Below are 18,545 nucleotides of genomic sequence, written 5' to 3' on the forward strand. Positions count from 1 at the left end.
GACTATAGGGGCTCTCTGGTTATCCTTATGGGGGCACCCTGACTATTATAGACTACAGGGGCTCTCTAGTTATCCTTATGGGGGCACTCTGACTATTATAGACTATAGGGGCTCTCTAGTTATCACTATGGGGTCATCCTGACTATTATAGACTATAGGGGCTCTCTAGTTATCACTATGGGGGCACCCTGACTATTGATTTTTTTTTTTTGATTTGATTATAGACTATAGGGGCTCTCTAGTTATCCTTATGGGGGCACCCTGACTATTATAGACTATAGGGGCTCTCTAGTTATCCTTATGGGGGCACTCTGACTATTATAGACTATAGGGGCTCTCTAGTTATCCTTATGGGGGCACCCTGACTATTATAGACTACAGGGGCTCTCTAGTTCTCACTATGGGGGCACTCTAGTTATCACTATGGGGGCACCCTGACTATTACAGACTATAGGGGCTCTCTAGTCATCACTATGGGGTCACCCTGACTATTATAGACTATAGGGGCTCTCTAGTCATCACTATGGGGTCACCCTGACTATTATAGACTATAGGGGCTCTGTAGTTATCACTATGGGGGCACCCTGACTATTATAGACTGTAGAGGGTCTCTGGTTATCCTTATGGGGGCACTCTGACTATTATAGACTATAGGGGCTCTGTAGTTATCACTATGGGGTCACCCTGACTATTACAGACTGTAGGGGCTCTCTAGTTATCACTATGGGGGCACTCTGACTATTATAGACTATAGGGGCTCTCTAGTCATCACTATGGGGTCACCCTGACTATTATAGACTATAGGGGCTCTGTAGTTATCACTATGGGGGCACCCTGACTATTATAGACTGTAGAGGGTCTCTGGTTATCCTTATGGGGGCACTCTGACTATTATAGACTATAGGGGCTCTGTAGTTATCACTATGGGGTCACCCTGACTATTACAGACTGTAGGGGCTCTCTAGTTATCACTATGGGGGCACTCTGGCTATTCTGAGGAGTATTACAGCTGCTCCTGCTGTGACTCTCCCCCCCATTACGTCTCTAATTGACATACATGTTTACATTACAATGGTTTCGCCCTCTAAAAGGAGTTACACCCCTCCCTGTTCCCTGTGCCATAACATCACGTGACCGCTTCCTTCCACTCACGTGACACTTGGAAACGAGACTTGGCTCCTTGCACTCTCCACCTCCCCGTGTGACGCAGGGGGCGGGGTTTGGCGCCAGCCAATCGCTTAGCGGTAGTCGTGGTATCTGGGTGTGGCTGTAGAAGGCTGCAGAAGCTCCCGCCTGACAGGGAACCGAGAGGGGAGCGGCGGAGCCGGGTAGCCGGAGGCAGCGGGAGGTAATGGGGGCAGAGTATGGAGGGCGGGGGGTCGTTGCTGTGTATGGAGTGTGTCCATGTATATATTATACAGCGTCTAGTAATCCCTGTGTCTTCCTTAGCAATGGACATTTCCTTTAAGAGCTGAATCTCTAACCTGTGACCTTCCAGCTGTTGCAGTAATATACCTGTGACCGGCTGGGCATGCTGGGACTTGTAGTTGTGCAGTGCAGGGGGAGCCATAGGTGATTCACTCCTTAAAGGGATTGTCCATCTTTTGGGATTCATCCATCCAGACCCCCCAAAGGGGCATTTATAGCCGTCTATTGATTGGAGCGGGGGGTGCAGAGGGCAGGCAGGGTATTGATTACATGTCTATAGGATATAGGGGGCGCTATAGGGTCTAGATCTATCCTGGAGCTCATTCATTGACCGTGAGATGATTGATTGGGCTGGAGAAGGTTAAATGTGTGGCGGCCGTACAATGGCGGTGTTGTGGAGCTGTGTTTGTAGTCTGGGCTGTGTTATGGGTCATTATCAGCAATGCTGCAGGGTTGTAGCGGTGTAATGACCCACTCACTGGCTGATTATAGGATTCTCCACACTGCCCCCCCCCCTGTTAATGATTTGACAGGTTACGTCTGTCATCAACGTCAGCGGGGTGAAGCAGAGCCAGGTTTGTCATGTTGTACTACTATAAGCAGTATATATATATATATATAATCATTGACTGGTCATGTGACAGACTCAGCTCTGCTACATCGGTGATGCACGGACATGTCAGCCTGGTTATAGTTCTGTGCCTGTCAGTATGGAGAGATGTCATGTTGTCACGCCCCGCCCCCTCTGTCCTTGCGCTGATCATGCAAGTTTTCCATGGATTGTCCCTGTATGGACTTATATTGATTTCAGTCAATGATTTCTGCTGATTGTCCTGGGGAGAGCGTGTACTGAACTGAGGATGGGGGATGTAGTCCTAGCAGTGACCCCAGAATAGTGAGCGCAGCTCTGGAGTATAATACAAGATAAGTAATGTAATGTATGTACACAGTGACTGTACCAGCAGAATAGTGAGTGCAGCTCTGGAGTATAATACAGGATAAGTAATGTAATGTATGTACACAGTGACTGCACCAGCAGAATAGTGAGCGCAGCTCTGGAGTGTAATACAGGATAAGTAATGTAATGTATGTACACAGTGACTGCACCAGCAGAATAGTGAGCGCAGCTCTGGAGTATAATACAGGATAAGTAATGTAATGTATGTACACAGTGACTGTACCAGCAGAATAGTGAGCGCAGCTCTGGAGTATAATACAGGATAAGTAATGTATGTACACAGTGACTGGACCAGCAGAATAGTGAGCGCAGCTCTGGAGTATAATACAGGATAAGTAATGTAATGTATGTACACAGTGACTGTACCAGCAGAATAGTGAGCGCAGCTCTGGAGTATAATACAGGATAAGTAATGTATGTACACAGTGACTGGACCAGCAGAATAGTGAGCGCAGCTCTGGAGTATAATACAGGATAAGTAATGTAATGTATGTACACAGTGACTGCACCAGCAGAATAGTGAGCGCAGCTCTGGAGTGTAATACAGGATAAGTAATGTAATGTATGTACACAGTGACTGCACCAGCAGAATAGTGAGTGCAGCTCTGGAGTATAATACAGGATAAGTAATGTAATGTATGTACACAGTGACTGCACCAGCAGAATAGTGAGCGCAGCTCTGGAGTGTAATACAGGATAAGTAATGTAATGTATGTACACAGTGACTGCACCAGCAGAATAGTGAGCGCAGCTCTGGAGTATAATACAGGATAAGTAATGTAATGTATGTACACAGTGACTGTACCAGCAGAATAGTGAGCGCAGCTCTGGAGTATAATACAGGATAAGTAATGTATGTACACAGTGACTGGACCAGCAGAATAGTGAGCGCAGCTCTGGAGTATAATACAGGATAAGTAATGTAATGTATGTACACAGTGACTGCCCCAGCAGAATAGTGAGCGCAGCTCTGGAGTGTAATACAGGATATAATGTATGTACACAGTGAGTTCAGCTCTGGAGTAATGTACGGTATTTCATGTCATATTGTGCCAGTTGTTTGAGCAACCACTTTCTTAAGAATTCCTTCCCCCCCACCATGGACCTTTGGGTCGGGATTATTCTGGAGAACATGGGTTCGGTTTGGCTCTTGCTGTCCCATATTGGCCGCTCTTATAGGAGGATTCTTACATATGGAGAAGAGCTGAGCAATTCCAGTGAAACTTGGCTGCGGTTCCGGTGACTGTGTAGTAACCCAGATCTCCACTCCCAGTAACCCTGTAAATTGTGATTCATGTTGGTTAGCAACTGGTTGTAGGAAGGATCTGGAGCCCGCACGCCCTCTCCATGTTTCCTTGCTTGCAGTGATGTCATCACCTTGGTATGAGATGGTAGAGTCTTCCCTGCATTCTCCAGAACTCCCCTCTTCGGCTGTGATCACACATGGTAGCAATGCTCTCCTTTGTTCCTGTGCTCGCTGGTTTATAGGGTATTTCCCTGTTTTTATAGGCTGCGCGCCCTGCGGGGTTATAAAGGGACACCTCGGACGTGGAGATGAATGGACTTTGTCTTTGCCCATTTTTGGGTCTGAACTAGTTGCTCAGATATTGCTGCATGAGGTGAGTGATCCCTTTAAGGGGATTTCTCACAAGAGTGGGGAGAAGTGTCTGACTATTGGGGCTCCCAGTGATCGGGAGAATGGGGGAAAGGTGGTGGGGAAACAAGAGTGGTGGTCTTCATCAGGCCCATAGAAATGAACGGTGCCCAAGAAAAGCACCCACGTAATAGAGGATACATATGTGATCATTGGGGCTCCAGCTTCTGGGCCCCCCATAAATTATATGCAAGGACACTTGTCCTCTATCCTGTGAGCCTGTTTTTGGAAAGGAGCTAGACCCGCCATGTCTTTTTGTTTATGGACGGTGGCGCCAAGCTCTAAGGCACCACCGGCAGGCGCTATTGTCTCCGCTAGCCTACAAACCTAAAATTTAGGGAATGAGCAGGCTCCCTCTAGTTCGGGGTCGGCAACCTTCGACCCTGCAGCTGTTACAAAGTGGTCCAAGTGAACAACTAGAGACAAAAATTGCTAAAAAAAAGTTCCTGGTGGCAATGATAGAAACGTGTACACAAATGTGCTGTGTAGCCACCGACTGGTCAGAGTGCCCATGTTGACCCCTCACCGTCAGCAGATCAAAGCTGGACCTGGCATTGGAAGAGGACGGTCATCGTTGTGTGTTGCAGACGATAAATTTCAGTACAAACGGAATAAGGCTAATGTTCACTAAAATGGTGCTTGGTCCTTTCGCTACCTCCACCATCTTAAGTGCTACTCCGCTGATTCTGGCGCAGTTGGAATTTTTTCTCTAGCCCCCACCGTTGCTGAGCAATCATTGCTGTTAGTTTTGGTGTCTGATATGTTAACTAAACTCCCCAATAGCCAGTGGGAGGTGCCAGGCAGGAAAGGGGGCGTGACGCTGAGCTCCAATCAGTGGAGGAGCTCTCTCCTCATGTTGGAGCTTTGAGTCACACCCCCTTTCCTGCCTGACCCCCTTTCTTGCTCCTTCTGGACATCACCCACTTGCCATTAGGGAGTCTAGTTAACCTATCAGGCACCAAACCTAACTGCACTGATTATTCCAGAACGGTGGGGGCTAGAGAAAAAATTCCAACTGCGCTGGAATCTGTGGAGCGCCGCCTATTGAAGGATGTAAGCAAGCGGAGGTGGAGATAGGTTCTCTTTAACAATTCAGGACCTAAACCCTGCAGAGATCTCCATGATCTCAGCCCATCACTGAGCTGATCTCCGGATTACACGTCTCTCTGCCCTCGGGCTTCTGTCTCAGAGATGGTTATTTGGTTTACTATTGAAAATGCAATTAGCTTGCGGGCCTGTGACGGAGCGTGTAACTCCGATGTCGTCTCCTCCTCCAGGTAACTAATCCCCCAAAGAACAGAGCGTAGATCACAGAGAAGGCCGAATGGCGGGGCTTAATATGTCTTTCATGTCTGTACACATTCCACCACATGACTACTGAGGCTGTAAACAGTGCAATTATCCTTAAAGGGACACTCCATAGTCTGTCATGTGACTGCGGGTGACCCCTGATCTCACAATACACCTGCACATTCGGCTTGGCTGAGCGTGCATGTTTTTTAGTGGGGAACTTTTCTTTTGTCACCCCCCCCCCCCCCATGCTCTGAACAGCAGCGAGATCTGATCTCCCCGTATCTCGCACACGTCTAGTGCCGCGCACTGTTCTCCTTCCATTCCGATGGCTTAAACACTTGCTGGTGTCAGGCATCCGCGGCGGCCACATTGTGTGTCTAGAGAGCTCATCCCATAATAGAGAACAATGCCTGCGCCTGGGCTGCCATTGTACTGCTCGACTGCACTATGGAAGCTGAATGTGCTGGTGTGTGGCGGTTTTATTGAAGGCAATTATGTGTATTGTGTTCTACGTGGAGGGCCATTATACGCCAAAGAATACGGAGACTGTTTATGTATAGAATAGAAGATTAACATTCATAAATGTACACAGCTCTGATGCCGTTGTCCTCTGGTATCATCCAGTGTTCACTACTAGCCAGATCTGACCATGTCTTGTGCAGGTACCTGCAGGGGTAGGTCCACCAGGGCCGTATTATATAGACTGCAAAGGGGCAAATACTCAGGGGGTCATCGATGTCCCCCGCAAAAAGGATCCTCCAACAGCTGCCACACTGTCTGATTGTTTGCTGGATAAACTTGGAATCTGAGCGTTATCTGTGCATTGTATGGCGGTATTACTGGCACACTATATTATATAGGCGCTGTATAGCTCAGCTGTATGGTTGTCTTTGTAAGTTGTCACCATTCTCTTCCTTCTGCAGAGTGTTGTTGTAATCCTATATTGGTGCAGATGTCCCAACGTGGGGCGATGCCGTGGGAAAGTCACCTGTTTATTTCATGAAGGTGGTCGCATGTCAGAAAGTATACAGTCCAGTAACTGTGCAAATATATACATAGTAGAGATCCTGAGATACATCCTGCATTATACTCCAGAGCTGCACTCACTATTCTGCTGGTGCAGTCACTGTGTACATACATTACTTATCCTGTATTATACTCCAGAGCTGCGCTCACTATTCTGCTGGTGCAGTCACTGTGTACATACATTACATTACTTCTCCTGTATTATACTCCAGAGCTGCGCTCACTATTCTGCTGGTGCAGTCACTGTGTACATACATTACATTACTTATCCTGTATTATACTCCAGAGCTGCGCTCACTATTCTGCTGGTCACTTTGTCCATCCTGTGTTATAGTTACCTCTATATTACATTGCTTCTGACTAGTGTCTTCTTATAGATGTAATAGACCACAGCGCTCTCGTCTATATACTCGGTTACAGTTCTGCCGTCGCTCTGGTTTCACTATGTATATTTGGGGTGGGGGGTCCGCTGTGACTTTTTCCTGTCCTGAAAGGGGAAGTCTGATAATTTGGGTGACTTAGTAGCTGTTTGTATTGTTCTGTTGCTATGACAGATCATGGATGGATTACATATTCCTATTTGGTGCCTCATCAGTCTTAAAGGGATTGTTCACTTCTGTGTATTCAGTTTCCACCACTGTGAGAGGTGTAAGAAGGTGTGGGGCGGAGTTTATCCTGAATCGGTCGCCCCCTCCATCTTCCTTCACACCTCTGAGCACTTTCGCACCTCGCAGCACAATCCATATTTGAGGTTTTCCGCCCGCCCCCACATCTCCTGACCCGTGTGCTTGTGGTTCTGACGACATCTTCTCGCTTTCAGTTCTCTCGGCCCGGACACTGATCAATGTGCCGCACTGTCACGCCTCTGCACCTCCATTTTTCCTAATATTTCCTATTATTGCGGCCTCCGCCATTATTTCCTCCGTCCTCGTTGATCGATCCTCGTTTATTTTTAATGTGGCTATAGAAAAAGCTGTGGGCAACCAGGCTGTGATGTTAGTTGTAGTTCCCTATAGGGCCTCTAGGACTATATACATCAGGGCTCTGTCACCTAAGGCGAGGACCCTCAAGGTTCAGGGCATCTGAGGAGACCGTCCCTTTAATTGGATTAGTGACTTTAAAATTTCTAAGCTAAATCCCCGTCCCGTAGATGGAGCGGACACCATGACACATGAGGTTATGCTGACAACTCGGCTTTCGCTCGTAATCTCTATCCAGAGGTTGTCGGGGCATGCTGGGAGATGTAGTTCTGTCGCTGGGGGCCTTAGATTGAAACGGCTATTGCAGCCATATTGTGTGCCATCATCACTCCTGATATAAGTCCTCGGGCACGTCCAAGGTCCTGGCCCCCAAACTACCTAAATCGGCCATTTTTATGGGATTCTTTAGACACCCCTCTTTGCAACCCTTGTTTTGGGGTTAGGGGCTGCAGAAGGGTCCTGGCCGGGGTCCTGGGTGTCCACTGTTTGGAGAGGCCGCAGTGATCAGGCGAGTGCTGAAACCTCTTCACTGTGTACTAAGCACAGCGCCATACATCATAGAGTGGCCGTGCTTGGTATTGCCGCTCAACGTCATTCCCTTGGGGCTGAGCTGCGATTAGGTCACGTGACCGATGAGTGTGATCACATGATGCTCGGGAAGATTTCCTGTCGCTTCCAACAGCTGATCCACAGGGGTCCTGAGTGTCAGACCCCTTTTCCGATCCTCAATTGATGACCTTAAGCCTAGAAACCCCTTTAACCCACTGGTTTTGCTGGGACTAGTTGTCCATCTAATGTGCCTAGGTAGATGAAAAAACCGGGACTGTTGCCCATGCCCAATCCTTTTGCTCTAGGGGGCGCTATCAGAGGTGCGGGCGAGCATCCACATGGTGGTGGTGACCTACGACATCGTCCTTGCATTTGCCTGGGTTGTCCGGCTCTGCACTTCTGCCCGGGACGCCCTCCTCGCGCTGCCGAGATTACGTTGCCACTATTTTCGGAGACTGTAATCCCATTTGCAATACTTAGCCCTCTGAAGGTTTCGTCGGCTGTTAGCGGGGCGGTATTATTTATTTATTTCCCGCGTAGCATTGCAGACCTTCCCTGCAGCAGTATGGATTCTCCCCTCGCACGGCCGTCACCTTACGGTCCCCGCGGGCGCCATTCATCACTTTTAAGAGTTTAGATAATGTTCTTCCTAAAGTGACATTGTGCCCGGAGGAGCCATGAAGCTTTTGGCTGTAGCGTGTGCTGTTAGCAGGCAGAGCAGGGGTTAATGGTTGCGCCGCTTATCTACAGCGGGACAGCGCCTGCTTGCATTTTATTTTACGCACTGAGGGACTAATGTGCCTTACTCTCGCTCGTGAATAATAATGTACTTCCATATAGGAAGCCGATGAATTATATCAATGGACGCCAGATGTGTTAATTTTTTTTAAACTCGTTTTATTGAAAAAGATGTAACAATGAAACAATACACTCAGGAGTACACATAATCAAAACATACAAAATAAAATACAATGAAAAGGAAAAAAGTCTAAACAAACAAAGATCCACCACACCGCCATCCCGACCCAGGCTAAACCCACCCCGCCTACAAAAGACGGAACAGAGAGTAAAGCAGTCCAGACAAGGGGGAGTACAGCATCATCCGGTGGGTAACCATCTTACTATGTGAAGGCGCCTAGTGCTGAGCGCATCGAGGAGGCAGAGTGTTGGGTATTAGGAGAATCACACCATGCTCCCCACACCTTGGTGAATTTTTGGGGGCAGCCCCTACCTTTATATATAATCTGGTTAAATGGAAGAATAGAATTGACCAGCCTCCGCCATTGAGATACTGATGGGGGGCGCGGGGCCATCCACCGCAGGGCGATGGCCTTCCTGGCATAGAACAGACATTCCCGAAGAAAAATCCGGGTGTGATGCTGCCACAACTCCTCATCCAATACACCAAATAAACAAACTTCAGGGGAAAACGGGACAGGGCGATCGAGGACGTCTATCAGGAGATCAACCACCCCTCTCCAGAAGGTCTGCACAACTGAACAGGTCCACATCATGTGCCAGAAGTCCGCTCGAGGATGCGGACACCGAAGGCAGTTCGGGCCCGGCAATTGACCCATCTTGTAAAGACGGGCAGGGGTCAAGTAGCACTGATGCAAAATGAAAATTTGGATCAGCTTATTGTTGGCTGAGGGCGAAACATACAGGGGAGATTCCAAAATGTCCTGAAACGTCTCATCTGTTAGCTCAGGAATATTGGTGCGCCAGCGGGACAGGGCCGGGGCCTCGGTCAGGGACACTTTCGCGTGAATCAGATGCTCGTAAAGGACCGAAATCAGACCTCCTCGGCCCTGAGAGCGTAGCACACCAATCAGTGGATACACAGAAATAGCACTAGGCTGGGTAGGGAATATAGAGGAAAGGGCATGGCGTATTTGGAGGAATCGGAAGAATTGATGGCGGGGAATCTCATGGGATACCTGCAGAGAATCAAATGTGACGAAGACTCCCTGCACATATAAATCCGACAGAAAGGACACCCCATAACGAGACCAGGATTGAGCATCGGGCAACTTGTAAAGGTCGGGTAAGCTAGGATTATCCCACAGGGGGGTCTCCGCAGGGGCGTCAGAATAGGACGATACTGCCCGGGCCTGTTTCCAGACCCGCGCCGCCAAAGCATGTAAGGGTAAGAGCTTGCCTCTGAACAGCTGAGGGTGGTCCAACACCGGCCATAGGATACGCAAGTCCAGGTGATGAGCCAAATGCGCCTCAGGGCCTCGTAGAGGCTCCGGGGAAAGCCAAGATTTGAGAAATCGAAGTTGGCTAGCTAAATAGTAGAGGAACAGGTCGGGAAGAGATGCACCACCAAGCTGTTTCGGTCTCTGGAGAGCAGACAATTTCAATTTGGATCTGGAATGGCAGATGTGTTAATTTAATGGAACCGCAGAATGGTGCCCGCTGCTCTCCAGGTGCCAGGGGTATGTGCGCTTATAAGGCGGGCGCCCACCCTCAGGGTTGCCTTACATGGCCATTACATTACATTGGCTGTCGGGTGCTCGTTGCTCTTTCACAGTTGTGGCTTTAATATCCCTGTTGGGTCCCCAAAAATTCTGCAATAGAGCTGCATCACCTGAGAGTTAGGTCATGGAGACTAGGGGGACCCTTTCTCCTTGTGGAGACCACCAGCTGGCCAGCAGTGCAATGCTACCTGAGAAAATGATAGGCAGATTAGGTCACATCTAGGAGGTAGAAACCCATGTCTCTAGTGCCACTTATTGGAGGAGACTACCCTATCAGTCAATGTACGACCCTGTAATAGGCCTTGCAACGTGACTTGGATACTAGCTATCCCAGATTCTTCTGGAGACCAGCAGTGCAATGCTACCTGAGAAAATGATAGGTAGATTAGGCCACATCCAGGAGGTAAAAACCCATGTCTCTAGTGCCGCTTATTGGAGGAGACTACCCTATCAGTCAATGTACGACCTTGTAACAGGCCTTGCAACGTGACTTGGATACTAGCTATCCCAGATTCTTCTGGAGACCAGCAGTGCAATGCTACCTGAGAAAATGATAGGTAGATTAGGCCACATCCAGGAGGTAAAAACCCATGTCTCTAGTGCCGCTTATTGGAGGAGACTACCCTATCAGTCAATGTACGACCTTGTAACAGGCCTTGCAACGTGACTTGGATACTAGCTATCCCAGATTCTTCTGGAGAACAGCAGTGCAGTGCTACCTGGAAAATAAGTTTGCAAATCAGTTTGTTCCTCCTAGAGTTTCTCTAGTGCCACCTATTGGAGGGAGCCACCCTACAAGTCGGTGTCCGACCCTATAACAGGCCTTGCAACCTGCCTAGGGATATTGGACACATCTGAGTCTCCTCTTTCAGTAGTGGAAAACTAGCGGTTTGTAGGTTCTTGCCCCTTGGTAGTACAGAGCGGGGGTTAGTTGGTGGGGTCTGAGATTTGGTGGAAATCTTGGGAGTGGTGTTTTCTTCTTGTGGAGACCATCAGCTGGTGTAGGGTATAATATAGGCCCGGCAGTGCCCCAGGAGGAAGCCTGCTGTCACCTGTTAGCCAATGTCCAACCAGAAGACTCGATTGTAAAGGATTGTCCTGGGTTCAAAAAACATGGCTGATTTACTCAGAGACAGTGCCACACTTGTCTATGGGTTGTGTCTGGTATTGTAGCTTGGTTTCATTGAGGTGAATAAGACCGATCTACTACAACTATGGCACTGTTTTGGGAGAAAGCGGCCATTTGTGGAGATCTGGAGGTGGTCTTCAGCCTTCTTTGTATAGTTTAGGGGCCTATTTTTGACTGGTTGTCCTACCCCATGTTTTCTGGTTATGACCAAGCTGAGGTGACCTGATTGTCTTCTGTTGACCCCCGGTGGGGAGATGCTACCGGAGAGGTAGAGAACTGTAACGTGGCTGTAGAGAATTTTGCTATTTTTGCAAAATGAGCAGTTGATGTGTTTGCTAAACACAATGTTATTGCTGTACCAACATCGCTGGAATAATCCTGATCTGCGAATAGTATCTGATTCATGGCTTGGCTGGCGACAAAGAACCCACTAATGATGAGAGAGACTGGCATCGCCAAGCGCGTAACCATTAAATGACCAAACAAACCCAAGCTAACTCCAAAGCTTATTTCTCCCCTCTACGTTGAATCACATTTTCGAAAAGTATTGACAGGGCTCATCCAGGATTAGAAAAACATGGCTGATTTTTTGGGGAGAAAAAAAACGCCCTAAAACAGCCCCATTCCTTTCCATGGGTTGAGTCTAGTATTGCAGTTAAGCCACGGTCTCTTCAACGTGGTCGAGTACCTGGAAGAAACCCATCCAAGCTCTGGAGGACAGCACCACCATATAAAACATGGTTAGACATTCATGTACAGAGATTGTGTGGCCATCTGCGTCCTCTTCAGCTGGTGGCAGCTGATCACATTTAGGTCATATCTGATTGACATGAATGCCATGACCATCTCTAGCCAGTTTTGGCTCTCTAGATGTCATCTAAACCAGCTTAGCTTTATTGACCTTATTTGTAAATGTCCTACTGAGAAGCTTTCTGTCCTGTAGAGAGAACCCAGCGTTAATTTCTCTCTCGGGATGGAGAATCCCATTCATCTGTAGAGGAGCCCTGTATCTGTGTTGATAAAACTAATGTAGACATGATATAAAGCGAGCCTCTCGCCCGCCGCTAGTTTGTATTCCAGTTTTGAGCCGAGCTTCCTTTCTTCTCCTTGGCTGGTTTGATGTATGTCTGCGTCTCTTGAAAACTGGAACAAAGTTTGCCAGAGGCAGAGCGTTGATATATCTCGAATCTTTTTCAAGGCTCGATAAGGGAAGAGACCCTTTCATGAAAGTGTTGGGAGACGCTGGGATGTAAATGCAGTTTTCATGCTTCAGTATGTGATAACGCTGTGCACATCGATGGTCAGTGCATGGATATGACTGGACCAAGCATCTGGTTTCTCTATTGGCCGGTGCTATTTATGGCAACCTTTACCCTGTGACTAGACCACTGGCCTTTGTGGCCGACTGGAAAAATTGCTAAGCGGCAGCTGAAGGGTGTAGTGGATCAAGGGATGACTTATGACACCTTTTTGGGGTCAGCAGCAGAAAGTCCATTAATTTTCTTGTAGGCCTGGTACCATGGCATCAAATCCAGTCTAACTCACGACATTGTAAAATAACATCCCATCAAGATGTTAGATTTTATTGTAGTACTGCCCTCTACGCGACATTACGTATAGCGACATTAGGCATAGTGGTGAATTGTCCTATAGCTGGTACCCAACGTTGAGCATACTGGTGGATTGTCCTATGGCTGTTATGTTACGTTGGACGTAGTGGTGGATTGTCCTGTAGCTGGTATGTGACTTTGGGCGTAGTGGAGGATTGTCCTATAGCTGGTACTCAACGTTGGGCATACTGGTGGATTGTCCTATGGCTGTTATGTTACGTTGGACGTAGTGGTGGATTGTCCTGTAGCTGGTACCCAATGTTGGGCATACTGGTGGATTGTCCTATGGCTGTTATGTTACGTTGGACGTAGTGGTGGATTGTCCTGTAGCTGGTACCCAATGTTGGGCATACTGGTGGATTGTCCTATGGCTGTTATGTTACGTTGGACGTAGTGGTGGATTGTCCTGTAGCTGGTACCCAATGTTGGGCATACTGGTGGATTTTCCTATGGCTGTTATGTTACGTTGGACGTAGTGGTGGATTGTCCTGTAGCTGGTACGTGACTTTGGGCGTAGTGGAGGATTGTACTTTAGCTGGTACCCAACGTTGGGCATACTAGTGGATTGTCCTATGGCTGTTATGTTAAGTTGGACGTAGTGGTGGGTTGTCCTATAGCTGGTACCCAACGTTGGACATACTAGTGGACTGTCCTATGGCTGTTACGTTGGACATAGTGGTGGATTGTCCTGTAGTTTGTACGTGACTTTGGGCGTAGTGGTGAATCATCCTACAACTGGTATGTAACATTGGTCGTAGTGGTGGATTGTCCTATGGCTAGTTGCATCCCACCACTGTTAGCCGTACACATGGATAACAACTGGCCACCAACTGTCTTCGTATTAGTAGGATCCCAAGTTGGGAGGAGCAGTAGGCTTGGCTTCTAAATCTAAGATGGTTGATCTATTAGTTTTCATGGTGGCCTCTGTAATCCTTAACGTTGACCAGATCAACAGAGTTCCTGTTGTGTATGAGTTCTACCTGACCTAATTTTTGGGAGAAAGGAGGATTGGGCATGTTGACATTGTGTCCCATCCTTTTGTTCTTGGAGGAGATAAGCTGCACTGCCCAACCTTTGTGTTCGGGAGTAATAGTATATACGCTTGGCCAGACTGTGCCAAATATTTTTTTGTATTATTGATAAAATTCAGGCCTCATAGCCTCTTCCTTTAACAAGGCCAAAAACCTTGGCAAATGTTGGCTCGGTCCCAAAGATACTCGATTATGTGCATGAAATCTGACTTCGCACCGTTGTGCCGTATTCCCTCTCTTCTGACCTTTTCGCCTGCTCTTGAGCTCCTTTACTTGTAAGGAGGCCTTGAGCGTACGCTGGAGAGCCATCCTGCAGCCTTCGTACATTATTCACGCACTTAGTAAAATATTAAGAGCATGCCGTGGGTTCTTATCCTGGAGAGTCTACAATTGTGACATCGGCATCCAGGTTCACCAAAGTGTCCTCTCTCACCGCCCTCCTGCCCCAGAGAACGAGTGGTCGGGTTTAATTTTTTACCCTGTACAAGAATTTAGCTGAACTCGAGCTAAAAAATTCATTGACCTAAGGATATGAACACTTGGTATGTCCCGCATTTATGGTCGATCAGGTTGGGAGAGCTCGATCTGTTCTGTTCTACCTGATCTTTTTTGGCTTGTGGCCACAATCTAGTTGCTCTCCATTTCACAATCTATGTATGTAGATGGAGTTTATACAACATTGTTCACATGAACTGATCATTTCCATGAAAATTTTTGACTACCCAAGTGGAAAAAAAATTCCATTATGGGGATAAGTTATAGGATTGGCCTATTTGAATGGCCACGTTGAGGTGTGGGGCTAATCCTCACTTGGATCTCTCTGTACATCTATGGCAGAAATTTGGTTGTCAAACTTGAATTTCTGCTGCAGATCCTGTAGCAAAATACACAAATTTGACATGTGTGAACATCGCCTTATAGATTTTACACTGGACCCGATTTTACCTCTGATCAGGATTGTTTTGTATTTTCTCGAAACTCTTGACCAGATGTCCCAATGAAGAACCCAGCTATTTTAGCTAGGATGACTTCATCCTTGGCTCCCTATATTGGGTACATGGGGTCAACCACAATAATGCCCACCACTACAATACTGGTCGACACCGAGCCTCCCCATTATGGTTACCATCGCAACAATGGTTGATGGTCAGTCTCCCCATTATGGTCACCGTTACAATAGTGGTTGATGTCCAGTCTCCCCATTATGGTCACCGTTACAACAGTGGTTGATGTCCAGTCTCCCCATTATGGTTACCATTACAACAGTGGTTGATGCTCAGTCTCCCCATTATGGTCACCGTTACAATAGTGGTTGATGTCCAGTCTCCCCATTATGGTTACCGTTACAACAGTGGTTGATGTCCAGTCTCCCCATTATGGTTACCATTACAACAGTGGTTGATGCTCAGTCTCCCCATTATGGTCACCGTTACAATAGTGGTTGATGTCCAGTCTCCCCATTATGGTCACCGTTACAACAGTGGTTGATGTCCAGTCTCCCCATTATGGTCACCATTACAACAGTGGTTGATGCTCAGTCTCCCCATTATGGTCACCGTTACAATAGTGGTTGATGTCCAGTCTCCCCATTATGGTCACCGTTACAACAGTGGTTGATGTCCAGTCTCCCCATTATGGTTACCATTACAACAGTGGTTGATGCTCAGTCTCCCCATTATGGTCACCGTTACAATAGTGGTTGATGTCCAGTCTCCCCATTATGGTTACCGTTACAACAGTGGTTGATGTCCAGTCTCCCCATTATGGTTACCATTACAACAGTGGTTGATGCTCAGTCTCCCCATTATGGTTACCATTACAACAGTGGTTGATGCTCAGTCTCCCCATTATGGTCACCGTTACAATAGTGGTTGATGTCCAGTCTCCCCATTATGGTCACCGTTACAATAGTGGTTGATGTCCAGTCTCCCCATTATGGTCACCGTTACAATAGTGGTTGATGTCCAGTCTCCCCATTATGGTCACCGTTACAATAGTGGTTGATGTCCAGTCTCCCCGTTATGGTTACCATTACAACAGTGGTTGATGCTCAGTCTCCCCATTATGGTCACCGTTACAATAGTGGTTGATGTCCAGTCTCCCCGTTATGGTTACCATTACAACAGTGGTTGATGCTCCGTCTCCCCATTATGGTCACCGTTACAATAGTGGTTGATGTCCAGTCTCCCCATTATGGTTACCGTTACAATAGTGGTTGATGTCCAGTCTCCCCATTATGGTTACCGTTACAATAGTGGTTGATGTCCAGTCTCCCCATTATGGTCACCGTTACAATAGTGGTTGATGTCCAGTCTCCCCATTATGGTCACCATTTCAATAGTGGTTGATGTCCAGTCTCCCCATTATGGTTACCATTACAATAGTGGTTGACACCAAGTCTCCCCTTTATGGTTACCATTACAACAGTGGTTGATGCTCAGTCTCCCCATTATGGTTACAATTACAACAGTGGTTGATGTCCAGTCTCCCCATTATGGTCACCATTACAACAGTGGTTGATACCGAGTCTCTCCGTTCCGACGGTGGTTTATACCCAGCCGCCTCATGCTCCCGAAAACCAATTCCACCTACTTAATCTCCACTAGAACAAGTTGTATATACAATCACTTCTGAAATGTGGCCATATTGATGATCACACTATGAAATTTCACGGAAGAAGATGATACAAGGTCTAAGTTGTCCATACACTAAAATTTTAGACAGCTGGAAAGTCAATTTAGACTATTTTTGCTTCTTTGATGACTTTTGATGCTGATTAATGGCCGATATGTCAAGAGATGTTCTGCCACATTGAAAATCTGTCACGTAGAATTTGTTTTTCTTGAGGTCCATAGTCGAAAATTTATTCATGTTGAACGACAGATCTTCATCAAATTGGTGTAAGTCCAGACTACTTCACAGATCATGGAGACCTGGATTGGTCATTTTGTCTGAGGTCCTTTTAACATATGGCACATAGGGAGGACCTTTACTCTGAAGACTATTATTACGAGAGTGGAGAATGTTAATTTTGTCCATGCCGATCCCTCTAGGTCTAGTTGACACGTGGTAGTACAGCACATCCATTATCTTTCTTCACATATGAAGTCCTAGAAGACGCCATCCAGTTATCAGATCTTCCACCTTTTGTCCCAGTCACACGTCTGGGCAGGTTGTGGTGATATCAGTAGTCACGTTCCCTCATGTTCTTCCATGTGTTCTATCCTCAGGTTTATCTTCTCGTTTTTCCAGGGAGTGGCGAGCCGGTGGGTGTGTACCCGATTTAATTTTAGAAATGTTAATTATAATTTTCAGCTCTCCAATATTATTGGGAACATCCATACCTCAGTAGGGCCGGGACACTGTAATCATATATTTGTGGTAATAACAGGACTTGACTCGTTTTGTAAGACGGACTCCATGGTGTCTCCGAGTTCTCTTATCTAATAGTAGGGTTGCGTGGAACTGGTCATGTTGGTGAGATGTTTGACCAGTGGCTGAGCACGCATTGGTCTTCTGAATCTATTACGTATGTCTTCCCCGTACACCTACAGGGTCAGTTTACAAGAGCATGCCTGTGTTTTGAATGGGGAGGCCTGGTGTCAGACACCTGTGGTGGTAGCTTATCTAGCCATACTTTTCCGTTTCTGGTACTCCACTGTCCTAGATGGTTCTCTGTTCCAGTGGCACACGGGGTCCTGTTCTGGTGGAAGTCCTTGCCACATGTGACCACTGAGGCCAATCGGCGGCCTAAAGGTGACAGGTACAGGTGACGTCCTAGGTGTCTTCCCGTAGGTCAATGATTGGCCTCATTGGTCATGTGCGCTGAATGCGCCTGGGACACCACCTCCTTCCTGGCGAAAATATGTGATTACCGAACAACCCCTTTAAGAACGAAGGATTGGGCATATTGAAATTCAACATGTTTGAGTAGGAACGATGTCAACTCTGAATTTCCTAGTTATGGAGTTTTTAAACCTTTTTCTGGGAGACATAGTGCTGAAGTCAAGAGAAGAAGATAGTGTAGTAGAGAGTCCAAAACTTTAAAGGGGTTGTCCAAGGCGTATTAATTTACTTACCTGGTGGCGGGGATGCTTTTGATGGACCCACCCCGTCCCTGATCTCGTAGATAATTGCCTATGTGTTGGGGAAGGCTGACTATAGCAAAGCCAGCCCCCTATAGCGCAGGTAATGACTTAGCAATGAGATCACGGGCGCGCGATTCAAGTAGCTGAACGTTTCCTTAAATCACATGACCTATAGGTCATGATGTCACCGGAAACCCTGCGACCAGGTCAGTAAATCAGTAAATGTATACTTCCTGGACATCCCCTTTAAAAAAAAATGCACCCCCCCCCCCCCCAAGAAATAAATAAATAAATAAATACAGTTGGTCTCGTCTAAAAG

The 18,545-nt window shown here is 47.1% G+C and overlaps 1 protein-coding gene across 1 annotated transcript in view; it reads left to right on the plus strand.

Moving 5' to 3' along the window:
• The first annotated feature begins 1,249 nt into the window (after positions 1-1,249).
• Positions 1,250-18,545, plus strand: part of PACSIN2 (protein kinase C and casein kinase substrate in neurons 2) — a 50,908-nt gene continuing 33,612 nt past the window's right edge. The window contains exon 1 of the mRNA XM_075275115.1: positions 1,250-1,348. The gene's annotated coding sequence lies outside the window, so the exon portion shown is untranslated. The remainder of the gene's footprint in view (positions 1,349-18,545) is intronic.

Source organism: Leptodactylus fuscus, chromosome 5, assembly GCF_031893055.1.
Source record: "Leptodactylus fuscus isolate aLepFus1 chromosome 5, aLepFus1.hap2, whole genome shotgun sequence".
Classification (NCBI taxonomy): Eukaryota; Metazoa; Chordata; class Amphibia; order Anura; family Leptodactylidae; genus Leptodactylus; species Leptodactylus fuscus.